General features: G+C 43.1%; 1 long non-coding RNA gene across 5 annotated transcripts in view; it reads right to left on the reverse strand.

Moving 5' to 3' along the window:
* LOC134969055 (uncharacterized) overlaps positions 1 to 19145 on the reverse strand; it is a 199297-nt gene extending 180152 nt beyond the window's left edge. For all 5 annotated transcript variants that reach the window (XR_010189393.1, XR_010189390.1, XR_010189392.1 and 2 more), the window contains exon 1: positions 18967 to 19145. This is a non-coding gene — a long non-coding RNA (uncharacterized LOC134969055). The remainder of the gene's footprint in view (positions 1 to 18966) is intronic.
* Positions 19146 to 21942: the final 2797 nt, after the last annotated feature.

The following is a 21942-nucleotide window of genomic DNA, read 5'->3' on the forward strand; positions in this document are numbered from 1 at the left end:
GGTCGCATCGACCCGACTTCTGTTTACACAGCACAGCTTGCCGGGTTGAACCCGTGTTCAACTCTGCAAGCTACCCTGGTTGGAATACCGGGTCACTCGACCCAGATTATTTCAACTCGACCCTTTTACATCAACCATGTCCAATGGGCCGTGTTATATGCTGGTTGGTATAAAAGGGGAGAAAGCTGACAGATAATGAGCTACAGCATGGCTTTGACCAATGGAAATAAGAAGCCAGTAGTGTGTAGATGCAGAAGGGGAGTACATAGAAGGGGAATAGAGTTAAAATGTACTTAATATAATTAAACATAAATAAATATAATTAAACATAAATATAATTAAACATAAATTATAGCATTAGTGCTGCTATTTAATAGCCACACCTTGTCTATATTTTTTATTTTTTATGACTAGTGATGTGAAAGAGTGACAAACATATAAATTCCAATTACAGCTGTTGTTTTCATGTCTATATTTCAGTGTGTACTCCCCCAATGATTTACTTTGATTGTGAAAAGGCTGATTCAGATGCTAAGGGAGCCCAATGTCCTCAGACCTGTCACACATCCAAAGCACAGTGTGTGAGTATGCAGTTTATTCTTTACATCAATGTTTATTCTTTACATCAGTGCAGTAATATTAATGTTAGTTATTGTAAAATGAGTGTAACAAACAAATGGAAAGTACAATGTCATGAAAATAAATATCTTATTAATATGTAAGATAACTGCAAAGGACTTCTGTGTCAAGAAATTGAATGTTCACACTGCTGGCACTCTTTCACTATACTGCACGCAGTGGTAGCAAATAGAATGAAAGTCTGGATAAGCCGGACTACAATTAAACTTCAAAGTGGTGTTTGAGATTGTGGGCATATGACTTACATGTGAATGAGTTAACCTCATACTTGCCTACTCTCCCAGAATGGCAGAGAAGCTCCCGAAAATCGTGTGACCCTCCTGGCCCCCCGGAAGAGCAGGCAAGTCTCCCGATTTCAGGGCCCCCACCCCCACCCGGCCGCCCACTTAGCGAGTAAAGTGGGCAGTCCGGGCAGGCAATGATGTGATTCTTGTTGAATCGCGTCATCATAGCTACGCCCCTGCTGTATCATGTAATAGCGGCATTACACAGCGGGGACGTGGCTTACGTGACGCGATCCCGCAGCCATGCCCATTCCGTCTCTGCCACGCCCTGTTCCGCCTCTGGCCCGCCCCCCTCTGCACGTTATGTTACTTCCCGCCCCCCTACTGAGCTGACCTGGCTGCTCTTTCCCAAGTTCTCTCCTTACTCTGGTGTTTACCACTTGCCCTCCCCTTTTTTGTATGGTGACCACAGGTGTATTTATAATTGGTGCAGTCTGTGTGGTGCACATGGGCCCCCGCGGTCCAGGGGGGGCCACACTGCACACCCTGCACCCATTATTTTCACTGCTTACCCTCTGGAGTCCCGAGGTGCAGCATCAGTACTGCAGAAATAACTGGGTATATTATTTAGTATGTGTTAATAAGAAAGAATCAAACCCCAAAGCAGCAAACTCATCTCTAAAAACTGACAAATTGTGCACATTTGTAGAACTTGTGCCTTTCAGTATGCAGTCTGTGAATATTAGAGACCAATACTAGTTTAAAACACTCAGGGCCTTGGCCTTCAAATGTACTATGCAGTCGAGTCACATTATGACCACCAGCTAATATCCAGAGTTAACGTCATGTGCAGCATGGACAGAAGCTAGATGGTCTGACCAACGTTTTAGACACACGTCTGGTAGCCCTCAGGTTCAGCTGAGCTGCTTCACTGAAGCATGTCAGTCAGCCCTCACGTACCTTCATAGCCGACGTTCACATACCCTCCAACATTTTACACATAAAAACCGGTACAAATTACTAAAGGGAGAGTGGCCACGGGTAAAATGGGCGTGGTCACGTCCCTTTTCCTATACTTTCAATGGAAGTTTGGAGAGCCAAAAATCGGTACAGACCATACAAAAAAGGTACTGTACCTGCCAAAAAGGTACAATTGGAGAGAATGCGTTTACCTCTCACATCAATGGCACATGGTGCTTCGCAGTTTCCACATGAATTATTTGCAATGGCGCCATTTTTCAAGTCATGATACACCTTCACCACAGCAGCATGCAAAAAGTTCACAAACTGCGCTGTTTCAGAAATACTGCTACCCTTGGTCCGAAAGCCGATAATAATCTCTTTTTTGCAACTTGGATAAATCGCCCCTTTTACCCATGAAAACAATGAGTGCTGTGTGCAGACGGCCTATTGCACACCTTATATACCCACCAAGCCAGCACATGACATGTGATGTACTTCATGGGCTACGCGTTGCCAACGTCAAATCTAGTAGGTGGTCATAATAATGTGATTCAACCGTGTATGTACGGGTGGTCTTCTGTTTGCCGGCGGTCGGGCTCCCGGCGCTCAGTATACCGGCGCCGGGAGCCCGACCGCCGGCTTACCGACACTTATTTTCCCTCGTGGGGGTCCACGACCCCCATAGAGGGAGAATAAAATAGTGTGGCGCGCGTAGCGCGCCACCGTGCCCGTAGCGTGGCGAGCGCAGCGAGCCCGCAAGGGGCTCATTTGCGCTCGCCAAGCTGTCGGTAAGCCGGCGGTCGGGCTCCGGCGCCGGGATGCTGGTCGCCGGGAGCCCGACCGCCGGCCACCCGTAGTGAACCCGTATGTACATAATATAGAGTATATATAGGGGAGAGGGAAGTTGAACTACACACCCTAATTACAAACATAATGAGATGTGCAATTTTCTCTCATTTACGTCAAATACCACTGGCAAAATAGGGGTGAGTCAGGTAGAAATGTACTTTTAATAACCCAGAAAGAAGTTCTAAAATGACATTCTGGTTAGTATAGTTATATAGTATTATGTATTGTTAACTTTGAGTTGTCTCTCTTCTATAATATTTGTGTGATATATTCCTTTCCCTATATCCATATTAACGGTCATGGGTCCATGACAGTACAGCCCACTGTGTGTATCAGGTTGCATGTGTCCAGAGGGATTACGTCTAAGTGAAAATGGAACATGCATAAGTGAGGAACAATGTCCCTGTATTCACCATGGAATAAGCTACCTACCAGGGGAAACCGCAATGTTTCATTGTAAAGAATGGTATGTATATCCTGCTTTTATAATAACTGTGCAACATGTTAAACAGTGGCAGCAGGTGCTCCTGTACTGGCATCCAGGAAAATAAAATATGAAAAGTGATGAAATTAGTGTTAAAAAGTTTATTGATTTGGTGCTTATTCATTTACTTTTTATTCCTTACTTAGGTTTAAGGCTGATCATAATTTACCATTCACGCTGACTATGATTGGGAATAGTTATCTTGCCCAAAGCATGGCAAGTGAAGTGAGCCATACAAGCGGATGCAATACAATTATTGGGGTTCCCGGTGGTTGGACAGAGTAAACAACACCAAAAAACATTAAAAACTCATGTAAACTTTTTTCTATGTCGACGCTGTCGACCTTCTGCCCATGTGGACCTGTAAATGTCAACCTTTTTGGGTTGAACTAGACAATGTAAGCCTAATGATCCAGGACCTAGACATTGTCGACCTAATAATCCTCCTTACCCTCACATAAAAGGAGAGGTCCTTGCATGTGAGGGTGAGGAGATTGAAGAGGAATCTGTAGGGGACTGGGAGCCAGTGCAGGTTTTGGCTGAGGGGAGTGGCAGATGTGAAATGGCAGAAGAGGAAGGTAAATCTAGCGGCAGCATTGATTACATATTGATTACATATTGGAGAGTAGCAAGAAGAGACTGTGAGAAGCCTGTAAGAGAAGTTTGCAGTAGTAAAGCTAAGAAATGATTAGTGAATGGATAAATCAGTTTGTTAGCACTCTGAGAGAGGAACATCTGATGCGAGCGATGTTGCATAGCTGGAACTGACAAGATTGAGCCAAAGATTGAATGTGGAGGGCAAAGGAAAAGGTGGAGTCAAGGGTGACACCCAAGCAATGGAGTTGGGGAACAGAGGACAAGATGGTGTTGTCAACAATGGTATAGAGATTGTGGGGGTGGACAGTTGAAACTTTATTAGAGGGAAGATGATGAGTTCAGTTTTGTCCTTGTTGAGCTACAGAGAGTGCTCAGACATCCAGGAGTAGATGGCATAGTGGCAGCTGGACACCTGATCGAGGATGGCAGGGGAGAGGCCAGGAGAGGTATAGTTATGTGTCATTGGCATAGAGGTGGTATTGGAGGCTGAATGAACTGATGAGTTTTGCCAGGGAAGAGCAGTACACAGAGAAGAGCAAGGGACCAAGCATAGGACACTGTGGGACACCAATGGAAAAAATGGAGGGGAGTGAGGTGAAGCTGGAAGCAGACACAGAGAAGCAGCAGTTGATGAGGTAAGAGGTGAAGCAATCATGGACAGTATAAGAAAGGCCAATGGTTTGAAGAGTGCATGGGAGGAGAGGATGACCCATGGTGTCAAAGGTCATGGAAAGGTCCAGGAGGATGAGCAGAGAAAAGTAGACCCTGGATTTGGCCAAAAGTAGATACTTTTTTACTTTGAGCAGGGCAGTTTTGGTGGCGTGAAGTAGGCGAAAGCAGGATTGAAGGATCAAGGATGAAGTTGTCATAGATTTAGCTGGAGAGGTGGTTGTGGACAAGCTGCTCAAGTAGTGGGTGTAGTTGTGTCAAGGTTGGGATTTTAAGAATATGTGAAACAAGGGAATGTTTGAGCAGTGAGGGAAAGGTGCTGGTGGATAGAGATAAGTTGAAGAGTTGAGCAATGTGGGAGCAGGCAGTGGCAGAGAGGGAGTAGGGGAGGCGACAAGGGAATGGATCCAGGGGGCAGGTGGATTGGGGAGAGAAAGAGATGAGGAGTTTACTTCATCACCCATGGTGGGGTGGATGGGGCAGCAGTGGAAACTTGGGAGAGTTCATGACTGTCTCAATTTTGAAAGAAAAGAAGGGGCAAAAGTCACTCACAGTGAGGGAGCATGGGAGGAGAGAGTAGGTGAAGGAGAGTGTTGAGAGTACAAAAGAGGCAGCAGGTATTGGAGGACTAAGAGGAGATGAGTGACAGGAAGAAGGATTGTTTGGCAAGGGAGATGGCAGAGCTATAAGAAGAAAAGACACACTTGTGGATGAAGTCTGACAGAGAGAGATTTCCTCTAGAGGTGCTCAGCAGTGCACCAGCACAGGTCAGTTTGGAGTGGCAGGTTTGTGATTTGGAATGTTGGAGGAGGAAAGAGTATATGGGGGCAATGGAATTGAGCTTGGAAGTGAGGTTGATCTTGTAGAATGAGGTTGCCTGGTTGGGGCAGGCCATGTTGGAGTAGATAAGAGAGGGAAGGAGAGTAGATGGTGTTCAGAGAGGGGGAAGGAAGCATTGGAGAAGTCAGAGAAAGCACAAGATGGGTCAAGACAAGGTTAATGGAGTGGCTGAGACAGTGATTGGGATGTGGAGTTCCATTGAGAAAGGCCTAAGGAGTAGAAAAGGGAAACAACATTGTTGGATGCAGGATAAGTGATATCAATAGAGATGTTAAAGTCACTAACAATGATAGAGGGAGCGTAGAGGAAGTGGTGAAGCCAGGCAGCAAAGTTTTTAAGCAATTGGGAGGAGGCGAAGCCTGAGAAAAGTAGAGGACTGCAACAAGGAGATGAATGGGGTAGAACATACTGATAGAGTGGACCTCAGATATGGAGAAAGAAAGACTGAGATGGGATGAATCGAAAAGTGCAGTTGGGGGATAAGAGGATGCCAACTTCACTGACTTGGTGCTCATCAATACTGCTGGAGTAGGGGAAAAAGAGGCCTCTATAGGAGAGGGTAGCAGGGGAGGTTGTATCAGGTTTCGGAGATGGCAAGGGAAAGCCGGTAGAAGGCTTCAATGAGGCAGTGCAAAAAGCCAGTGAGGTAGTGGAAAAGAGTATGTAGATAATGTAGGATGTTTAAAAATAAAATGAAGATAATAATAAAATAATACAGTAAGTGGTAAAGTCAGATAGGACTATCAAGTGTATAGAAAGCAAAATGACATTGGTTTAGATGTGCATTCAGATGTTTGTGAAATACTGAAAGCACAAATACAGTACAAGTACAGGAATTGCAGGTGAAGTGGAAAGTTCTTTCCGAAACAGGGTGCTCAGTATATTGTGGGCAGGATATGCAGACAGCAGGTGCTTGATGTGAAGATTTAGTGAACTCATGTTTGTGGCTTTAATGCAGTCCATCCGTAGTAGTGTTGGTTTGCATCATGTTTTCCTTCAGTTTATGTTTGGTTTAACACTGGTATAATGCCAATATTGATTTTAAATACTCATAACACTTTAGAGCTACACACTTGAGATACCACACAAGCCGGCAGCCTACTCACAGCCTGGCAGCATACTCTATACTAATTAAAAAAAGGCTATAGACGTGTGCATCCTGATTCAACCCCCAAACAGTGTTCCCAAACAGAGCAGGTGAACATCATTAGGTGCACCTGTAGCATAATTTATGTTGGTACGAGTGCCCATTTAAGCTGTGCACACACTGATAGATATATCTGCAGATCAATAGATCTGCAGATATATCCACAGGTGGATCAGGAAGTGTGTTCGGCATACACACTGCCTGATCCATCGTTAATTGACATCACAAACTGGGCAGGCATTTACATGTGCCCGCCCAGTTTAGTTGCCATTCACTGCCGGCTTGTGCAGGAAGAGTATGGGAGGTCGGCTGATCGCCTGTACACACAGAACGATGCACCAATATATTTGTAGATATATTGGTCATCATGTGTGCTGCAGGGCCAATGCGATATGTTTGTGAACTATGGCGTTTAAAGACATATCGTTGGTGCACACTAGCTGATGGACCAGCAATATATATCGGCTGTTCAATAGAACGGCTGATACAGTATATCGCCCAGTGTGCACGCACCTTCAAGGAGCGGATGATGCTGCACAGAAGTGCTAATAGACAGGCCTTGGCAAAAAGGCAAAAGTAATAAGCCTGTAGCAAGGCACTGGGTTGAAGCAAGGCACAATTTATCGTGTCATTACAAAATAATTGATCATATCTCGTTCTCTGTTAGAGGGGGTAACCGTGCACAGCTACTCTTACAAACTAACAAAGAGAGGTGCCATTAATTTTTCATTTACAATCGTTAGCCCCAAAGGGGCTAATTGAGATGTTGGGACTACACTGCTTTCTATAAAATACATCTTTTTATAAAAAAAAACATATCTCTTTAATTGTGTTTAGGCTATTGCAAGGTGTATTTAAGATAGTTCTGCACTTTAGTATTTACTGCGGTCTGGATATTTAGGGTGGGATGTAATAGGATATGAGTTTTTTTTGTAGGACAAACCTGCTCACACATTAAGGGTGGTATTCAATTGTAGTCGGAAACTGTCGTCTTGTCAGAAAGTTGTCAGTTTCCTACTTTTATAGGTTGGAAACTATTCCGACCTATTCAATCCCCCTGCATTTTTTCTGACAAGTCGGCAATTCCGACTTGTTGGAAAACACGTGGATCGGCGGATCAGCCGCGTATCCACATGTTTTGTCAGATTCCGTGGCCAAATCTGACAGGTTTTGGCCCTGTTTCCGACTATGTCAATGCGACATAGAAAAAAGTTGGATTGGCATTGTCGGGATTGGCCAAATCTGTCGGATTTGGCCGCACACTAAATGTCTAGGGTGCCGCCTATCTATATGATATTGAATGGCCCCATCTCTTGCTAAGTGGGTAACAAGAAAGTCACCAAGACGCAATTGTGATGGTTAGCAAAGAAATGCTGGCAGTTTAAAGACTTCTATCTCATCTATCTATCTATCTATCTATCTATCTATCTATCTAGTGAACAGTTTGGCACTCCACTAACAGAGTAAATATTGCTTAGGTGCCCTCTGTAACTATTGTACAGATGAGGTAAAAAAAGACAGTAGCACTCAGGCTTTTCAGTAGCTTATTTTAGCATGTCAATATCAAGTGGCTTGCTAATATAATCTACCGAAAAGTCGTCGAGTGCCGCTGTCTTTTTTTACCCGATATATATAAATGTATTAACTTGGAATAAAGAAAATACTATTAAAGAATTTTCAAAGGGTGTCACAACATTGGAGTGGAATACCATATGTTTAATGAGAGGAAGGTCTCACTTGTTCACTTTAACCACCAGACTGGGTACACCTTTATTCAAAAGTGTGTTATCATCTAGTGGGGATCAGTATGAAATGCCAGTGGACAGGATCCCAGCCTCCATAAGGCCAGCAGCGTGGCGAGCGTTAGAAAGCCCTATGTGGACTCAATGCGCTCGCCACGCTGCGGGGCACGGTGGCTCACTGCGCTCACCACAGGTTCTTTTCTCCCTCTATGGGTGTCATGGCCACACACAGAGAAAGAATAGCCTGTGTAGCTGGTATTCCGGTGGCAGCATAACACCGCTAGTCGGGATCCAGGCGTCAGGATTGTGACCACTGGGATCCCGACTAGTGGTATTTTAACCGCTTCTCATTTAGTGAAGGGATAGAAGTTCAATTAATTAAGAGACGCTTCCTGTCTGTCGTCTCTCAGCACGCCATCACCTCCCCATGTCGTCTTTCAGCACACCATCAGCACGCATCGTCTCCCCCTTCATTCTATGGGGGGATATCCAATTACCCACTGTCAATGACCGCTGGGTTAATTGTATCGCCGGGGGCTATCCAATTAGCTCCGATGCCGGCATTTATCAGGGATTTTGCTTCTGGTGCCTGAGGCATAATCCGCGATAAGTGTCCTGCCGGAGCTGCGCTCACGCATGGGATTGGGGACTTATCCCTGTTCCCATGTATTATCGCACGATCGCGGGTCCAATTTTGGCCAATAAAAATGGGCTGTAATTGGATACCGCGATAATGACCATTGGTCATTAATCGTGATAACCGGCCGTTTTTATAGTGCAAAACCGCATCAGGGATAATTGGATACCCACCTATGTCTCCCTGTGTCCCTTCCCCCCTTCATTATTTGCTTCACTGTGTCCTCCCCCTTATTCTATGCCTCTGTGTGTATCCCCACTACCCCTTCATTCTTTGCCTCTCTGTTGTCGTCCCCTTATTCTATGCCTCTCTTTGTGTAACCCCCTCCCCCTTCATTCTGTGCCTGTGTGTGCCCCCCCTTATTCTCTGCCTCTTTGTGTGTAACCCCCTCCCCCTTCATTCTGTGCCTGTGTGTGCCCCCCCTTATTCTACGCCTCTGTGTGTACCCCCCTCCCCCTTCATTCTGTGCCTGTGTGTGCCCCCTTATTGTATGCCTCTGAGTGTACCACCCTCCCCTTCATTCTTTGCCTGTGTGCACCCCGCGTACACCCTTATTCTCTGCCTCTCCATGTGTCTGGTTCCCCCCCCCCTCACCACTCAAATTCAGAAAGGACAGAGGAGATACTAAAAGGAATGACAGTATGACACTCTGGTCTGGAGCAGGGGGGGGGGTTGTGAGGATTGGCGGCAGACGCTCCCGGCAGCAGCTAGCAAGGAGGGAGTCTAGGAGCTGCTGTAGTAACGCCGCCGAGCACCACGGAGGGTCTTGCTCGGCGGCAGATTTGTGTCAGGGGGCGGCTGTGGGATAATGGTGGTGGGTGGGTGGGATCGATGCACCGGGCACCCTGCTTGCCCCACGGTTTTTACGTCACTGCTCTCCTGCCTAGTACTCCATTCGGGGGCGAGTTTCATGGAATGACGCGGTTGCGTTGTGATGTCACGACGCAACCACGTCATTCCGCAAAACTCCGCCCCCTGAACGGAGTACTCGGGAAGAGGAGTGATGAGGGGGAGCTGTGAAGGGATAAAGTGCCGCGGCGGGCGCCCAGTGCAGTTGCACGGCTCGTCCGCCGCAAGAAACGGCACTGGGTCTATTCATGAAGCAGTGAAAATTCTGAAGAAGTTAGCCAGTTGAGGTGTTGCCCATGGCAACCAATCAGTGTTGAGGTAACATTTATTAAGTGCATTATATAAAATTATATATAGCCGCTGATTGGTTGTCATTGCCAACTTCTCCACTGGCTCAGCTCTCCACCCGTCTTCTTTTAGTAGTCGTATTTTTTTCTCTTGTCTTTTCTTTCAGTCTGTGTCCCCTCCCCTTTTTCACTGCATGGGTACTCTCTACCATCCCCTCTTTCCCTGCCTTTTTGATCAGCCATTGAGACTCCATGCATCTGGTCTGAGCCCCAGACAGAATGTTAGTCTCCATTGATGTGATCAATTACCCCATGTCCTAGATGTACACCTACAAGAATGATATTAGTTTGCTATGGTGGACCCATACATGCTTGTGTGTACTAGGTTATACATTCCCTTCACAGGAGACAAAACCTGAGATCCTAGGAGTATCCTTACATAGCCATTGTGTCTCTTATATCTCACTAAGCAGATATGCTTCTCTTTATGTACATGCAATGCATGTTTACAACCATACTCTCTGTATCTGACCTGAGCGTGGACCTGGGTCTGTACCTGACCTGAGTCCTGGAGCAGAGTCATGGATGTTATAAGGGTCATACAGTAGACTTCCCTGAGTGAACAATACACAGGCATGGAAATGAAGGTTGAATTGCAGGAGCAGGAAACCGATTAACAACAAGCTTCAACACGACAACAAAGCCAAATCCCGACTGTTATCCACTCCAAGGTAAAACTATCAATAACAAGCAGTGCAGAGCAAGTGTCAGGCCAGGGCTAGATAAAGGTTTGTCGGGGCAACAAACTTGAAGGGCCCTCTACCAATATATTTTCACTTATAAACTGTCATACAGTACTAAGAGAATTCCAGTGACCACTATACAGTACCTAGAGCATTCTAGTGACCACTAAACAGTATATGCATGCATACATGCAGCATCTTAGTATTTGACATACGGTACAGAGAGCTTCCCAGTTGTTACCACACAGTACACAAATCATCTAAGTGACCATGCTGCAATGTTTTCATTTCTGAGAAAGCACAATAACATGATTAAGATTATGAGACCTAATCTTTATTGGACATGAAAAGCAGAACAAATACATATCTAGAACAAAATTGTTTAAAACATTAGTGTACAGAAATTTTTGGGCACACCCAATGGAAAAAGAGGGACTAAAGGTCCTTGTATAAAGTTGTCTTATCACTCACTAAAAACAGTAAAGTGCAGCAGAGAATGCAAAAAAAGCTACTAAATAAATAAAAGCTAGTTTTTATTTCATGCACTGTAAATTAACAAATGAGTGAAAACTGAGTGTACCCAACATGCGATATAGACTACAGAAAAAACAGCTGGAATTTACTATTATAATAAGAATGTTCATTTGAGAGAAATATTATATAATAATTTTTTGTAAAGTTATTCTAATGTAAACTTTTTGACAACTATATTTTAATAAGAAATGTAGCTATTTAGCCAGGCTAGCATATTAGTATTAAGATATATATATATATATATATATTAATAAAAGATATTAATAAAATCAGAGAAAGCCTTAATTAGAGACCTCCTGTGAGGGAGGAGGGGCCCAGAGTAGGCAGCCTATTCTTTATGTGTAATGTTGGGGTTGTCATTGTGAGCCAGCGATCCATCCATAACTGGGAAACCCTTCATTCAGCTGACCTGTTCTGGTTATGTGTTGGGATATCTTGGGCGAACACCTGGCCACCCCATCGGTAAGCCTGCACTGTTCTCAGACAGCCCCAGGACAGACTGACAGGCTCTTCCGGATTCCAGCAAGATGAAGATGTTGTGGGTACTTTGCCATGCCAGCCTGACCAACCAACCAGCAGCTTAGTGTCCCACCCTTTATTTAGTGGAAGGAAGAGCATAGTTACATAGTACATAGTAGCAGGGCCGCAACTAGGGGGGGGGGGGGGGGGCTAAGGGGTCACGTGCCCCGGGTGCTGCATTTGAGGGGGCGCCGAGAACTGTGCCCGGCTCCCTCGAGCAGCTGCTCGCCCGCCCGTCGCAATCTTTGCCTGTAGTCAGCCCCAGGCCCGGCCCTACGCATGCGCAGACTACACCGCTGTGTAGAGTGCTGAACCAGTGAGCGCGCTGCTGAAGTCACACTCACCCGCCGCTAGCCGCTCACCTGGCCGCTCACCACCACTCGCCACTGGCCGCTGACCACAAACCACCGCCGGCTGCTCACCACCTGCCGCTTACCGCTCACCTCCCGCTGCTAGAAGCATTGGAATCAGTCCAAGAGTTCACCACACAGCTTCTAAGGGGGGAGTGCAATGTATGTACCGACTTCTACATCTGTAATGCCTGCATGTGTGTGCTGTGGATTATTTTCACTAGAGACTGTACATGCTTATTGCACATACAGCAGTATATTTAGTACAAATGTACATAGCAACATGTGTGCACTTAGACACAAGCCTGAGACTACACATCTGCTGCCTATACTAAAACAGACAGGCATGCAGAGCTCCTATGATGATCTTCATCTCAGTGTTTTAGTTGTCTATTCATACTGTAGCAATACATTTACAATCTATTTTTTGAATGGGGCAAGAAGACTAATTACAATATGTTTGTAAAATACAGTGAATAGAGCAGTTTATTAAATGATTAAAATGTGTGTCAGTGGATTTGTGAAGACCTTTCACACTTTTCACACAATATGACAGCATGAAGGGAGCAACATCTAAATAATTTGTTTTTAATAAACAGGATTGCTATAAAATTAAATGTATTTCAAGAGTATATAGTTCAATGCCTCTACATCATATCACAGAACACATAAAGGATGTTTTATCTGAAAACCCATTATCCAGAACCAGACCCGGCCCTACGCATATGCGGACTAAGCCACTGCGTAGAGCACCAGACCAGTGAGGGCACTGCTGAAGTCATGCTCACCTGCCACTGGCCGCTCACCACCACCTGCTGCGGCTCCTCTGTGGTGTAACGTGTATAAGCGGCTCTACTGTGCTGTCATAGTAACAGCTCCGTCACAGTCCCGCGCAATTGCATGTCACCGCCCATCCCTCTGTGCGACCGCCCGCCAACAAACTTCCAACAAAGAAATGGCACTCAGAGACAGGCACAACATTTTTAATAGCTGTATTCAATACCACAAATCACTGTCAAAAGTTTTTTGGCCTGTCTCAGAGTGCCATTCCTTTGTCGGAACTTTGTGTATACAGTAGTATGAATTGAGCACCTGAGCAAGTTGCCTTTTGTATGAAATATATACTGTGTGTGTATTACTGACGGTCTGAGGGATGCCTGAGTATATTCTCTCTCCCCATTTCTCTCCTCTCTCCCATTTCACTCACTCCTCTCCCTCTCCCCCTCTCTCCCCTGTGGGGGGGGGGGTACTACTGTGCAGACCAAAGGGGGTACACACGTAGCAGTGTATGCTTAATGCTTAGAAATTAAGCTCACATCGCTCCGTGTGTATAGCGATACCGATGCGCGGCCCCACTCGTCTATATCGCTGACTGTAGATTGGCCGATGGGTGAAGTGAGCATCCCCACTCCTTGCTCAGCACACATCTCTGGCACATATCTGTACGTGTGTACGCCTTTAATGAGAATAAGCTTGCACCACTGTGTGACGTAGTTTTAATTTTTTTGTATTTATTATTTTTTATTTATTTTAACTTTTATGTTTTATTTGATTTATTATTATTATTATTATTATTATTATTATTATTAAATATTTTTTATTTTTTGGGGGGGTAGGATGGGGTGGGGGGCGCTACATTACTGCCGTGTCCCGGGTGCCAAAAATCCTAGTTTTGGCCCTGATAGTAGTTACATAGTTGTTGAGGTTGAAAAAAGACAAATGTCCATCGAGTTCAACTTGTATTATATATTTTTTATATTTATTAAATGCTGTATCATTGGATATTTTTTTCCACTAGAAATTTGTCTAATCCATTTTTAAACTTATTGATTGAGTCCACCATTAATACCTTCTCTCGCAAAGAATTTCAAATCCTTACCGCTTTTACTGTGAAGATCTCTTTTCTCCGTTGTGTATGAAAAATTTTCTCTTCTAACCTCAGAGGGTGTCCTCTTGTCCTATGTAGTGGTTTTTTGATAAACAAACCGTTTGATAAATCCTTGCATTTTCACTTAATGTATTTGTAAATATTAATAATGTCCCCTCTCAGTCGCCTCTATTCCAGTGTAAACATATCTAACCTTTTAAGTCTTTACCCATAATCCAGTGCCTCTAACCCCCTAACCAGTTTAGTGGCTCGCCTCTGAACCCTTTAGAGTTCCAAGATATCTTTTTTATAATGAGGTGCCCAGAACTGTACACAATATTCCAGGTGTGGCCTCACCAATGATTTACAGTATACAGTGGCAGGATTACACTCTCATCCCTTGTCTCTATTCCCCGTTTTATGCATGCTAACACCTTATTTGCTTTAGTTGCTGAATTTTGAAATTATGCACTGGCACTCAGTTTATTATCAATGAGCACCCCCAAATCTTTTTAAACTACTGTTATCCCTACATTTTCCCCATTTAGTTTATAGGCTGCCTGATTGTTCTTAGTCCCAAAGTGCATAATTTTACATTTGTCTATATTGAACCTCATTTTCCATTTATCCGCCCAGACCTCAAGTCTAGATAAGTCATTCTGTAGAGACTCAACATCCTTGTCTGAATTAATTACTCTACATAGTTAGGTATCATCTTTGAAAATTGAAACTGTGCTTCCTAGTCCCTCTCCTAGGTCATTAATGAATATGTTAAACAGCAATAGCCAGAGTACTGAACCCTGCAGTATTTCACTGAGCACTGAAGCCCATTCAGAGTACATCCCATTAATCTCTACCCGCTATTCCCTATTGTACAGCCAATTACTCACCTAAGTACAAATAGTGTTTGTTACCCCAAGCTCTCTTAATTTGAGAATTAGTCTCTTATGTGGAACTTTGTCAAAGGCCTTATTGAAGTCCAAAGATACTACATCCACTGCTTTTCCCTGATCAATATTATCGCTCACTTTCTCGTAGAAGCTTATTAAGTTAGTTTGACATGACCTGTCCTTCACAAAACTATGTAGTAATAACCTTGGTGGCATCCAAGTACTCTAATATGCTGTCCCTTAATATACCTTCTAGTATCTTCCCCACTATAGATGTCAAACTTACCGGTCTATAGTTACCGGGGTGAGTTTTAATACCCTTTTTTAAAATAATGGGACTACCTCTGCTATACGCCAGTCATTTGGTATCATTCCTGATCTAATTGACTCACTGAAAATCAAATATAGGGGTATCAATAGCTCTACGTTAAGTTCCATAGGAACCCTGGGGTGGAGTCCATCCAGCCCTGGAGATTTATATATCTTAATTTTTCTTAGTCTCTCCCAGACTACTTCCTCATTTAACCAAGTACCTAGCAACCAGTCATTATTATAGCTTATGTTATGCTCTACTCTCGTCAACCTGTCCTTTCGTGAATACTGATGAAAATAATTTATTAAATAAATCCGCTTTTTCCCTATCATCATTAATCAAGACATCCAACTCGCCCTTTAAAGGCCCAATATTCTCCCTTTTTGACCTTTTACCATTTATATACTTAAAGAACTTTTTGGGGTTTGTTTTACTCTCCTTTGCAATCTGTTTTTCGTTTTCTATTTTAGCTGCTCTGATTTCTTTTTGGCATTTTTTGTTACATTCCTTGTAGAACTGGAATGATTCCTCCATCCCGTCAGACTTAAATGCTTTGGAAGCATGCCTTTTTTTATCCATTTGTTCCTTGACCTTCTTATTAAGCCACGTCGGTTTGAATTTACTACTCCTGTTTTTGCTGACTTTGGGAATATACAAATGAGTGTACTTATTGAGCACAGTTGTAAAAACATCCCACATTTCAGCCATATTCTTACCATGAAATACAATTTCCAAATTGCTGTCATTTATTGCTTGTTTCAGCAATATTAAATTACCTTTTCTAAAGTTAAAATTCTTAGGTAGACCCTTATATTGTTGTTTTTGGAAGCGGTTATCGAATGTGATTATATTGTGATCACTATTACCTAATGTCTCCCCTACTTTAGTATTTGATATTATTTCCTCATTATTAGTTAGTACTAGGTCCAGTATAGTCCTATGCCTAGTTGGCTCCTCGATTACCTGGGACAATAATGATCTTTTAGCATGTTTAAGAACCTGTTATCCCTAGCTGTATTAACTGTTTCGGTGTTCCAATATATGTCCAGGTAATTAAATACCCAACAATAATGACGTCCCCAATTCCTGCAGCTTTTTCAATTTGCTGCAAGAGTTGTAAATCATCATACACACTAATATCTGGCGGTTTATAGCATGTCCCTATTAAAAGTTTTTTGTATCTTTATCCCCACTCGAAATCACAACCCATAATGACTCCACGTTATCTCCAGTCCCCTCATAAATGACCTCCTTTAAATATGGTTTTAAGAATGGTTTAACATAAAGACAAACACCCCCTCCCTTTTTATTAGCCCTATTTCTCCTGAAGAGGGTGTACCCCTCCATGTTTACCGCCCAATCATTAGAATCGTCGCACCATGTCTCTGTAATGCCTGTTATATCATATTAGTCATTGAGTGCAATGTTTCTAATTCCCCCATTTTACTTGTTAGGCTTCTTGCATTTGCAATCATACACTTAAGTTTAGTAATTCCCTGATCTGAACCTGAGGAACCTGAGTTACCATTAAATTACGATTGCTGACTATTTTTCTCCTTCCCCCCTCTCCACCCCCATTATACTTTATACATCCCTCTTTTCTTTGCTCTCTAGTTGTCCTTCTAATTCTTTCTAATCCTTCCCCCCAGGCACCTAGTTTAAAATCTCCTCCAACCTCCTAACCATCCATCCCCCCAGCACTGCTGCCCCTCCTCATTCAGGTGCAAACCATCGAGACAAAAAAGATGGCACCTGACTGAGAAGTCCGCCCAGTGTTCCAAGAACACAAACCCTTCTTTAGTACACCAGTCTCTGAGCCACACATTTTCCTCCCTAATCTCCCTCTGCCTCCCTAACACATTAATAGGTGGTCTTGCGCATACCCAGACCACTCCACAGTCTTTCCTAAATCTCCCACTTCCACGTACTGTTCAAGACTTTTCCTATTGCGATACTCACTTACCAATATTTTCTACTACTGTATGCCCAAGCAGACGTTTCACAAAATTAAAATCTTTTAATGTTTTCTGGAACATCATCTATTTATTAGCGCTTGCCCTTTACTGTTGAAAACCATTACCAATGCATCCTCATAACTGCCCCAAATTCCACTGTAAGCCACACTCAGTACTGTTATTTCATATGTACCCTCTGCCTATTACAATGTAAGCTCTCTCATAAACAAGGCCCTCACTACCTTTTGTTTTGATGTCTGTATTTATTTTTTCTACATTATTTATCCCTGTTTTTTTATGTCCTTTTCCCTACTGTCCGGAAATGGGAAGCAGGGCCGGTTCTGGGGCTTTGCGCGCCCTGGGCGGCAATGGGGGGCGTGTTTTTCATACAGGGGGCGTGGTCATTTACGCCCCCTGTACAGGCTACTGTAGCACTCTGAAATGTACCCCCCGCTGCCGCTTGCTGCTGTGAAGGGAAACTAGAGTTTCCCTTCGTGGAGAGGTCCTTTAATGTGCGGTGCGCGATGACGTCATCGCGCACCGCACAGCAAAGATCCTCTCCACGAAGGGAAACTCTAGTTTCCCTTCACAGCGGGCAGAGGGGAGCAGCGGGGGGCACAGCAGCAGCGGATCTTGCCCTGGTGCAGCGCCCCCCGGAGGGCGCCGGCGCCCTCCGGAAGGCAGCGCCCCGGGCAGAAGTCCTGCTTGCCCGTGGCAAGATCCGCTACTGATGGGAAGCACTGTAGAGAGCTACAAATCATAATAATAATAATTATTATAATAATAATAATAATAATAATAATTAGGTTGCTTCAAATTATTTAATTTGCAGTATTTTTCTGTGTAGGTTACGTTCCATGTTACTGTAAGGCAATGTGTGACACCCACCTAGAGTAAGTATCACAAAGTCCTGATCCCAAGTTTACACTACACTTACAACTCAATACAATTTTAGTTCTATGACGCTCAGATATAAATTATGCAATCTTCTGCAAAGGTTTTAGTTTATTTCTCTGGAACACTTCAAGTAGGTTTCCTTTGCTGAAATAACTTAAAAGATCACCACGTTTGATAAAAACTTAGGGTAAATGCATTCTTCAATCAAATAGTACAGGAAGAAGTTTGTACCTTCTACAATCTTATCGCATTAACATTACAATTTACGATAACAATTACATTTAGTATAATCATACAATTGGGATCCCTTATTACCTCTATAAGTTATAGAAAGACTTATGAGTGCACTTATTCCAAATAGTCTATTTCCTAAGAAACGGTGTGAGTTCCTAATTGAATAAAGTTAACAAGGGCTTAAAGAATATTGAGTACCGCTGACTGTCTATCCAGGCAGTTTGTTGATTTTCCTTTCTGTAAATATTAAATTTATATTGTTTCAATCCTTCCTCGGTTGGGAAGCAATAATAACCTTTGGTGATTTTAGTGTCTTGCTGACTGATTCCTCAAGAGCAATAAGCTATGTATATCTACAGGCCATAGCCCGGTAACAGGCTTACTTGATGATCTACAACTCTATTCCTTTACATACCGTGGCCCCTAGTCGTCCGTCAGCCAATTGCTTTTCTAGGTATAGACTTTTGTAATCGACAAATTTAATCCGGCAGAACCTATTTGACTAGTCCATGAGCTGCAGCTGTCAATTAATAGTAATAAGCTGGTCAGTGTCTAGGGTGCTTCTGTATGCAGCATCCAATCTTTTATGCAATGTAGAAGTCTCTCTGTGTACATCTCAGCCAGCATCTATTTATTAACTACACGGCTTGCTGCACCCTCGTGTACAGGGTATGTTACTGCAACATCTGGAATGAATAACTAAATGCAAGGGTTGTGCGGGGTGATTTTCTACAAACCTCTCCAGTGTTTTAAGGGCTGTCCATCTATGCTTCAGCAGCAGCTGTTATCCTTGCTTGTTTCTCTACTCTGACTATTTCTGTGGCTATCTCTGGTAACTGAGAATGGCAGCTCTCTTCTGTAAAAGCACTGCTCCCTCTCACAGCCACCATCTCTCCTCTAAGATGGCTGCTCAACAACCACCAACTGTCACACCAGCCAGCATGAGCCAGACTCTCTGGAGTTGCATGTGACCTCTGTGTAGCCAGTGTGCAGGTGAGAGTTCCCATTCATGCACTAGCTCTGTAGCTCTAGTCCCACGGTCACCATTGATGCTCTGGCCCCATTAAATGTATATAAAAGCAGTATTTACAAATAAACAATGTTCTCACTGGGAGTGGGGTATCACTTTCAACCCGCTGAAATATTGCATGTCCTCAGGCAATGTCAATAGCCCAGTCAACGAAGAGCAAAAATGGCCCTCACCTAAAAATAATTCCAAGTTTGAAACAGTTTTGAAAACTTGGCTGACTTACTTAGAGGTGTCTAGTTATGAATTAAACACAAGTCCTGGTGAATCAGAGGTGAGCTCTAGTGACAGTGACGTAAAACATAATCACTTTTTTTGTTTTTATTTGTTTTTATTTCATAAACTGTTTGTCCTAGCAAATATGTAGTAATTTACAACATTAAATCTTATCAGTCATAATGGATTTTCACCTAAAACTAATTAATAATACCATTTTTTTATTCACAGCCTTGAAATGAAGTACTTAAACAAAAAAGTAAAAAAAATTAAAACGCAAAGTAGTTAAAGTAGTAAATATTTGGTAGTTCTTTCAATCGAGTCTGGATTTTTTGCTTGAGAAGGGTCCTGCTTCTTCCGGTGAAGTGATGGACGTGACAGGTTGTTGAGATAGTGTTACTGGGTAGGCTTCATCTTGAAGCAGTAAATCCAACTGTTCTTGGTTTTCTTCCTCATCAATTATGATATGTGTGGCATTTAAGCATTCGCCATGGCAAGAATGACAGGTTTGTACACTGTAGTGCCGCTTTTCTACACCCACACCTGGGTCCACATCCAGCCTTGCATTTACAATAAATGAGTTTTAGGATTTTGTCAGGTGCGAACAGGTCTTCAGTTGTGATGGTAATGAGATGATTATTTTCCTTCTTCCACCCCCACCTTACAGGTGATAATTGGTTTCCAATCCAAAATTTTACTTGGTGGTATACTCGATAGGAATGTTGTTTTGCTGCTCCTTCCATTGCCGAAAGTGCAGCAATGTCCAGTTTGACATTAGACACTGCTTGCGTGAACAAGTGATACCGATACAAGTTGAGAGATGTCTGTTTATAAGCAGGTGCTCCATACAATTTTAGAAACATTCTGTTCCCTGCCTCTGCTGCAGTCTCATGAGAAGAGGTTGGAATGTTGAAAACATCAGCAATATTTTGCAACTCTGCAGCATGCTTCCTGAACAAATTGACAGACTTGATCTTACCTTTCCAGTATGATGCTGAAGTGGTGTCACCTACACTAAACCCATGCAAGAAGAGAATGCTATTTGTCAGCCCCTCACTTTGCAAATCGTTGCTTGAATAAACTTTTCTTTCAACGTTGCCATGGCTCAGCTTGATTAACAGTATTTGTCATTCGGGCGTGGTTAAAGCCAAAAGTAGAACCATGAGATCAACATCTTCACCAATTACTGCTACCTTGGCATTTTCCTAGTATTTTTCTATAGCAGTTTTATTAATTAGTGTATCAGAGTCATTAGATGCTTCTCTAACTTCTATTCCCTGGTTTTTAAGAGCCACTGAAAGAAAGGAATTAAGCCTTGACTTATTCTTTTTTCGTTGGAAAGAAAATCCACCCGTTTGATGGTAATAACTGTTCCTTCATTAAAATGTATGTCCAAGGACTTCTTCAGCTTGTATCTTCAGCTTTGTTCAGCTCTCCTAGTACTGCACTCAGTGGAGGAGTAACCGTCAAACACCACAGTGCAGCTTTTGACCAAGTACAGAAATGTTTGAGAAGGTACTTGATGGAGCAGTGGCAAATTGTTGACATTTTTTAATCTTTGTACCACAATACCTTGTGCTGCAAGAAGCCACCATCAACAAAAATATTGAAGTTGGGAAAGTCAATTTCTGTAGTTCTATACAAAAATGTATCCTCTTTTACAGCACCTTAGGATCAGCAGCTTGTCCTTTCCTTGTGGTGTACACCTGCACCAATTAAATTCATGTGCAAACAAACAAATGGGGTTGGGCTCCCAGCGCTGAGCCTAATATTGGAAAAAAAGGGCTTAAGTGCTCAAATGTAGATGATATATTACAGACTCCACAACAAGAATTATTTCAGGTGGTTCCCAAAAAGTGCCTCTCTCTCTCCTTATAAACTGACACCTTTTGGTGAACATTTCAAGTGGTTAAAAAGTATCTTTTAAAGCCTCTCTGGTTTTCTCAATTAAGCTCCTGCTGTCGGGGCCCGACTCAGCACACCAGCGGTAGTATAGACACCATGGAGATATGAAATTACAACAAATCCCAACAGGGGTTCTTAATACTGTATGTTAAAGACACTTTAGGTGACAAAATATAAAATGTAACAAGTTCCGTTAAAATATAGCAGCAGACGGGGAAGATCGTACGCGTTATTAGGTGAGGCTATGCGCTCCCGCTGAGAAAATCCTGAGTGTCTCAGCGTGCTGTTCTGGCAACAGCCTCAGGCATGCAAGCAGGTAGTATTCTCCTCACGTCCAAATCCAAGTCCTGCAACGTCAACGCGTTTCGGGGATCTGCCCCTTTCTCAAGATCTGTTGCAGGTAAATCAGTCCTCCATAGAAATACCGAATGCTGGTCTCTGATTGGTTGAGTAATAATCCACAGGTGTCCCATCAATCACACCATGCCATTCATAAACATTTAAACCATTTTTGATTTATTTTCAAAGCTTTCATTAAACCTAATTTATGCATTATATAAACCGT

This window comes from Pseudophryne corroboree, chromosome 11 (assembly GCF_028390025.1).
Source record: "Pseudophryne corroboree isolate aPseCor3 chromosome 11, aPseCor3.hap2, whole genome shotgun sequence".
Taxonomy (NCBI): domain Eukaryota; kingdom Metazoa; phylum Chordata; class Amphibia; order Anura; family Myobatrachidae; genus Pseudophryne; species Pseudophryne corroboree.